At 42.8% G+C, this 7,705-nt stretch overlaps 1 pseudogene; it reads right to left on the bottom strand.

Moving 5' to 3' along the window:
• Positions 1-6,791: 6,791 nt before the first annotated feature.
• LOC101128376 (ferritin light chain-like) lies at positions 6,792-7,626 on the bottom strand (annotated as a pseudogene).
• Between the last annotated feature and the right edge of the window lie 79 nt (positions 7,627-7,705).

The following is a 7,705-nucleotide window of genomic DNA, read 5'->3' as shown; positions in this document are numbered from 1 at the left end:
GACCTCCTAGGCTCAAGCAATCCTTCCACTTTAGCCCCTTGTGTAGCTGGGCCTACAGGCATGAGCCACCAGATCCAGCTAATTTTTGTATTTTTGTAGAGACGGGGGTCTTACTATGTTGCCCAGGCGGGTCGCGAACTCCTGGGCTCAAGCAATCCTTCCACCTAGGCCTCTCGAAGTGCTAAGATTACAGGCACGAGCCACCATGCCAGGCTAGTTTCTGCTCTTGAAGACTCCAGTTGCTCTAGAGGGAGATGTAGACAGGTAAATAGGAATTGTAACATGTGGTAAAGACCAAACAGAAGGAAGCATAAGTGCTATGGGAATCACTAAGGAGGAAACTCTAACCAGTCTTTTAGAGTCAGAATCCTAAAGGTAAAGGACAGAAGTCATTCCAGCACAACCAGCAGCATGTGCAAGGGCCCTGGAGTTACTTACAAACTGCTGTAAGGAGCAATACATTAAATATTATGCTTAAATCTCGATAAATGAATAATCTAAATGTATAAATTATATAAATACTTTCCTGTTTATGTCTTTCAGCAACCTTCAATTAACCATCTTTGACCCCAATTTATAAACGAGGAAACCAAGGCTCAAAGTTTAAATGATTAAGTTGGAGTAAATCAAAATCAGGGTGGCAGAGTAAAGATTACAACATAGGTTTTCTAATGCCAAAGCAGTGCCCTTTTCTCTACATTCTGCCTCTCAGATCTGGTTCCCCCTAATAGGAGAGAACTGGGCAAAAGGTCAAGCAGAGGCTGCAGGAGAAAAGTTAGGAGCCAGAGGAAAAATGATATGACCTTTACAGTTTTTACCCAAAGGCAAACTCTACTTAATAAAGTATACAGAATCCAATGTTTAGTAGTTAGATCAGAGTGCCTCGATACCTTCCTATGAACTCTTCTCTGCTTTCAATGGTCGACACTGTCATTCACATAGGTAATCAAGGTGGGGAGGTTCAGTATGACGTCTAACCTACTTAAAGAACTAATGTGGATGCAGTGATGGTAGCCAACAAAAATGTCATAACATAGCAAGTAAATACAAAGAACTGGAGTTGCACAAATCACCTGATTGAAATTCTAACCTCAGTACCATTGCCACCCCAATGACATGCCTTTTTTTTTTTTTTTTTTTTTTTTTGAGACGGAGTATCGCTCAGTCGCCCAGGCTGGAGTGCAGTGGCGCGATCTCGGCTCACTGCAAGCTCCGCCTCCAGGGTTCAGGCCATTCTCCTGCCTCAGCCTCCTGAGTAGCTGGGACTACAGGCGCCCGCCACCACGCCCGGCTAATTTTTTGCATTTTTAGTAGAGACAGGGTTTCACCATGTTAGCCAGGATGGTCTCGATCTCCTGACCTCGTGATCCACCGGCCTCAGCCTCCCAAAGTGCTGGGATTACAGGAGTGAGCCACCGCGCCCAGCCTATTTTTTTTTTTAAGGCATGTCGGCCAGGCACCGTGGCTCACGCCTGTAATCCCAGCACTTTGGGAGGCCCAGACACGCGGACAACCTGAGGTCAGGAGTTAGAGACCAGCCTGGCCAACATGGTGAGACCCCATCTCTACTAAAAATGCAAAACAAATGAGCCAGGCATTATGGCGCGTGCCTGTAATCCCAGCTACTCGGGAGGCTGAGGCAGGAGAATCGCTTGAACCCAGAAGGCGGAGGTTGCAGTGAGCCGAGATCGTGCCATTGCACTCCAGCCTGGGCGTCACCTTGAGACTGTATCTGAAAAAAAAAAAAAAAAAAAAAGAATAGTACCACACTCTAATACAAAACAAAGTTTCATTTCATTTATACTTAAAAAAATATACACATACCACACAAAATATTTAAGAACGGTAATAAGGGTTTTGTAAAATGTAACAAATAATAAGGTTGTTGGAACGCCAGTAATCCTGATCTCTGTAGAGAACAGCACTGCCACCCTCAGTAAGAGGTGGAAATTGCAATTATCAAGTAAGAATATTATATTTTTAAATTAAATGAAAATAGCTCCCGTAATTAGCAGCCTTGATAGACTAATTGTGCTGGAAGAACCCTTAGAGATAACTCCTCATTTTCTACATTAAAAAATAGACTAGGCCGGGTGCGGAGGCTCATGCCTATAATCCCAGCACTTTGGGAGGCCGAGGTGGGTGGATCACGAGGTCAGGAGATCGAGACCATCCTGGCTAACACGGTGAAACCCCGTCTCTACTAAAAATACAAAAAATTAGCCGGGCGTGGTGGCGGGCGCCTGTAGTCCCAGCTACTCAGGAGGCTGAGGCAGGAGAATGGCGTGAACCCGGGAGGCAGAGCTTGCAGTGAGCCGAGATGGTGCCACTGCACACTCCAGCCTGGGCGACAGAGCGAGACTCCGTCTCAAAAAAAAAAAAAAAAAAAAAAAAAAAAAAAATAGACTAAGTAGCTGGTGGTGCACATCTGTAGTTCCAGCTACTTGGGAGACTGAGGCTGGAGGATCACTAGGAATTCAAGGCCAGCTTGGGTAACATAGTGAGACCCCCGTCTGTATTAAAAAAAGAAAAAAAAAAGACTAAGAGAAATTTGGCGACTTTTCTCAGTAACATTTTTTGGGGATTTCCATATACCTGATGTCGTTTTATCTTTGAAACCTTGCAAAGTAGACATGACAGGTGGTATTCTGGTTTTGCACATAAGAAAACTAAAGCTCAGGCCTGGCGTGGTGGCCCACGCCTGTAATCCCAGCACTTTGGGAGGCCAAGGTGGGTGGATCACCTGAGGTCAGGAGTTCGAGACCAGCCTGGCCAACATAGTGGAACCCCATCCCTACTAAAAATACAAAATTAGCTGAGTGTGGCACATGCCTGTAATCCTAGCTATTTGGGAGGCTAAGGCAGGAGAATCACTTGAACCCGCGAGGTAGAGGTTGCAGTGAGCGAAGATCACACCACTGCCCTCCAGCCTGGGCAACAAGAGTGAAACTCCGTCTCAAAAAAAAAGAAAAAAGAAAAATGAAGCTCAGAAAGTTAAGCCTTGTTCATTAGCACAACAGTAATAGATAACCTATGCCAGGATTTTGGGCTTTCTCCTGTATCATGTGACTATGAACTTTTATTGATCTGAAGGAAATGATAGTAAGAAAATATAATAACAAAGAAAAAACTTGACATTTCAATGTTTTCTTTTTTAAAAAAATTTTGTTTTATTTTAAGTTCCATAATATGAGTGCAGGATGTGCAGGTTTGTTACATAGATAAACATGTGCCAAGGTGTTCTGTACCTATCAACCCATCACCTAGATATTAAGCCTAGCATGCATTAGCTATTTTTTCCTGATGCTTTCCCTCCCCATACACACCCCCCAGCCCGGACATGCACCAGTGTGTGTTGTTCCCCTCCCTGTATCCATGTGTTCTCATTGTTCAACTCCCACTTATGAGTGAGAACATGCGATATTTGGTTTTCTATTCCTGTGTTAGTTTGCTGAGGATAATGGCTTCCAGCTCCATCCATGTCCCTGCAAAGGACGTGATCTTGTTCCTTTTCATGGCTGCATAGTATTCCATGGTGTATATGTACCACATTTTCTTTACCCAGTCTATTTATTGATGGGCATTTGGGTTGATTCCATGTCTTTGCTATTGTGAATAGGGCTGCAGTGAAATACGCATGCATGTATCTTTTTAATAGAAAAATTTATATTCCTTTGGATATGTACCCAGTAATGGGATTGCTGGGTCAAATGGTATTTCTAGTTCTAGGTCTTTGAGGAATCACCACACTGTCTTCCACAGTCTTTTAAACTGTTGGTGGGAATTTACACAGTCCCACCAACAGTTTAAAAGTGTTTCTATTTCTCCACAGCCTCGCCAGCATCTGTTGTTTCTTTACTTTTTAATAATCACCAATATGTGGCCAACAAACATATGAAAAAAAGCTCAACATCACTGATTATTCGAGAACTGCAAATCAATGTTTTCTTGTGCAACCCATTAAAGAAAGTGGAAAGGGTTCTAGGTTAGGGACTTGAGACTCATTTCCAGCAGTCATTGGCTGAGTGACCTTGGGCTAACTTTTTACATGTTTTTATCTCTGAAGTCACATGCCTGGAGCTTAACTTTTCTCACAGGGTTGTCTCAAATGAGACAATGGTTGGGAAGGTGCTGTGTAAAAAATAAAACGTTAGGTGATGATATGGTCAAAGCAAATTCTGGACCCATTATGCTTTGGAAATGTAGGAGATAATAAAAACATTAGGCCGGGCATGGTGGCTCACGCCTGTGATCCCAACACTTTGGGAGGTGGAGGTGGGTGGATCACTTGAGCTCAGGAGTTTGAGACCAGCCTGGGCAACATGGTGAAACCTCATCTCTACCAAAAATACAAAAAATTAGCCAGGCATGGTGGCATACACCTGTGGTCCCAGCTACTCAGGAGGCTGAGGTGGGAGGATCTCTTGAGCTGGGGAGGCGGAGGTTGCAGTAAGCTGAGATTGCACCGCTGCACTGCAGCCTGGGTGACAGAGCAAGACCATGTCTCAATAATAATAATAAAATGAAAACATTACCTATTTAGGTACTAATCTAATGAGAGACATCTATGACTTGTAAAGAAGGATTCTGCAACTGTAAGAGCAGAAATAACTCTAAACACAAGAAGTAACACACGTGTTCTTCTTTGGGAAGACAATATGATAAAGAGATATTTCACAAGTTAATTTATAGATTCAATACATTACCAATTAAATTCTCAAGTACTTCACAGCACTTGAGTATCTGTAGTAAACTTTCTAAGAAAAATTATAATTCCAAGCTATATCTTTAGAAAAAAAGGTAGTGTAAGATTTACTCTGCCAAGGCCGGGCGCGGTGGCTCACGCCTGTAATCCCAGCACTTTGGGAGGCTGAGGCGGGCAGATCACGAGGTCAGGAGATCGAGACCATCCTGGCTAACACGGTGAAACCCTGTCTCTACTAAAAAATACAAAAAATTAGCTGGGCATGGTGGCGGGCTCCTGTAGTCTCAGCTACTCGGGAGGCTGAAGCAGGAGAATGGCATGAACCCGGGAGGCGGAGCTTGCAGTGAGCCGAGATCACGCCACTGCACTCCAGACTGGGTGACAGAGCGAGACCCCATCTCAAAAAAAAAAAAAAAAAAGAAAAGAAAAAAGAAAAGATTTACTCTGCCAAACTTTTAAAAAATCCTCATGATTTTTTGGTACTATCCTAAGTAGAGAAAATAGAATGATGATGTCGAATAGGTACAAAAAGTGCTCTAAAAACATTTTAAGATATATCAGTATATGGCAAATCAGACATTAAGTAATAAAAATGAATCACTAATAAACATATTAAGGAACATAGATACGAATATGGAGAAAAATAAATTTACAACAATATTTTTATTACATCCAAAATGTATTTCAAGTTAGTTAAAGTGTTAACTATTTAAAAAGCCATCTAAAAACAAAGCTAGAAAAAAATGGAATCATCGATCTTAGATCATTTTTGGAAGTGAGATAATTTCTTGACAACTAAAGTAATAAAAATGTTCATGGTAAGGCCATGTGCCAGGACGCCTGGCTAATTTTTGTATTTGTAGTAGAGACGGAGTTTTACCATGTTGTCCAGTCTGTTCTCGAACTCCTGACCTCAAGTGATCCACCCGCCTCAGCCTCCCAAAGTGATGAGATTACAGGTATGAGCCACTGAGCGCAGCCTGAACTCAATCTTTATAATGACATCAATCCCACCCATGAAGGTAGAGCCCTCATGGCCTAATCACTTCTTAAAGAACCCATCTCTTAATATCATTACAATGGCAATAAAATTTCAACATGAGCTTTGGAGAGACAAACGTCCAAACCATCGCACATCTGTGTGTGTGTGTGTGTGTGTGTGTGTAAAAATTCTAGAAGGAAACATAAGTAACTTTGAACAGTTATCTTTGGAGAGAGGAATGTGGAGGAAGGAAAAGAGGAAAGCTACTTAAAATTTTGTATCAATATGTACAGTATGGATTTTCTGCCCAGTAACATGTATTACTGATATTTAAAAATTGCCAACAGAGTTTATGTGGGCTGTGGACTCATGGGCCAATTATTTGTTTTTGTTTTTTGTTTTCCCTTTGTTTCTGCGTTCAACTGCAGACTTCTCTGTATATCTTCTCTGTATTTCTTTGCTAAAAAGAATAAGTATTTTAACTTTTATATTGAGTTATATCCTTGTGAATTGACCTGGAAAATGTCTGTGGAATAGTAAGTGAAGAAAGCAAGTTGCAGAGTAAAATTTTTCATTAAAAACAACCTGGGGAAGAATAACTGTTATAACTTCAGATGAGGAAGAACAGAAAACTACATTTCCTTTATGCATAATGAGCAACTTACAAAAATCTAATGAAGTAAAAAAAAATTAAAATATCACTAAGAGGTCATATAAGGCCTGTTTAGTTTCCTATAGGTGCTGTAACAAGTTGCCACCAATTTAGTGGATTAACACAACACACATTTATTATCTTACAGGTCTGAGGTCAGAAGTCCAAAATGGATCTCACTGAGCTAAAATCAAGGTGTTGGCAAGGCTGCATTCCTTTCTGGAAGCTCTAAGGGATAATTCATTTTCTTGCCTCTTCCTCTTCAGAAGAGGTATCTGCATTCATTCCTTGGTTCAGGCCATTTTCAAAGTCAATAATGGATAGTCTAGTCTTTTTCACATGATATCATTCTGACACTCTCCTTCTTGCACTTTTGAGGAGGACCCTTGTAATTACATTGGGCCCACAAGGTAATTCAGGATAATTTTCCTTTTTATTTATTATTATTATTATTTTGCATCAAAAAGCTTTATTTCCATTTGATCCAAGGCTTGTTAGGGTAGTTAAGAAAGCTGCCTAGTGGCTGGAGGGAGAGGCTTAGGCAGAGGCCCTGTTACTTTGCAAGGGGCCCTTCAGAAGTCGCTGGGCTCAGAAGGCTCTTAGTCCTGCTTGAGAGAGTGTCTTTCGAAGAGTTACTCGCCCAGCCCAGCCTCCGGGCCGGCCAGCCTGTGGAGGGTGGTCAGGTGGTCACCCATCTTCTTGATGAACTTCACTTACTCATCTAGGAAGTGACTCTCCAGGAAGTCACAGAGATGGGGGTCCGTGCGAGCAGAACCCAGGGCATGAAGATCCAAAAGAGCCTGATTCAGTTTTTTCTCTGGGGCCATGGCGGCTTTCATGGTGTCCGGGGTTTTACCCCACTCATCTTCAGCTGGCTTCTTGATGTCCTGGAAGAGAGCAAGGCTGCCACGCTGGTTTTGCATCTTCAGGAGACGCTCGTAGCCCTTGCACTTTTCCTCGGCCAATTCGCGGAAGAAGTGGCTCACGCCTTCCAGAGCCACACGATCGCCGTCGAAATAGAAGCCCAGAGAGAGGTAGGTGTAGGAGGCCTGCAGGTACAAATTGACCAGGCTGTTGACGGCTGCGTCCACGTCAGTGGAATAATTCTGACGAATCTGGGAGCTCATGGTTTGTCGGCAAGAAGGAGCTAACCACAAAAACGGTGCTGGCAGGTCCCAGAAGCAGGAGATGGCCAAGAAGATGGTCCTGGAGGTTGCAAGTGGAGAGGAAATAGGCGGGCGGTCGGAGGCTGGAAGAAAGAGTCCCCGGAACTGTTCCGTCCAAACACTGTTGAAGCAAGAGACAGACCCGTGGGACCGCCGAGCAGCAATTCAGGATAATTTTCCTATCGTAAGGTCATCTGATT

This window comes from Gorilla gorilla, chromosome X (genome assembly GCF_029281585.2).
Source record: "Gorilla gorilla gorilla isolate KB3781 chromosome X, NHGRI_mGorGor1-v2.1_pri, whole genome shotgun sequence".
In the NCBI taxonomy this organism is placed as follows: Eukaryota; Metazoa; Chordata; class Mammalia; order Primates; family Hominidae; genus Gorilla; species Gorilla gorilla.
This window is presented reverse-complemented; position numbering and strand designations above follow the sequence as displayed.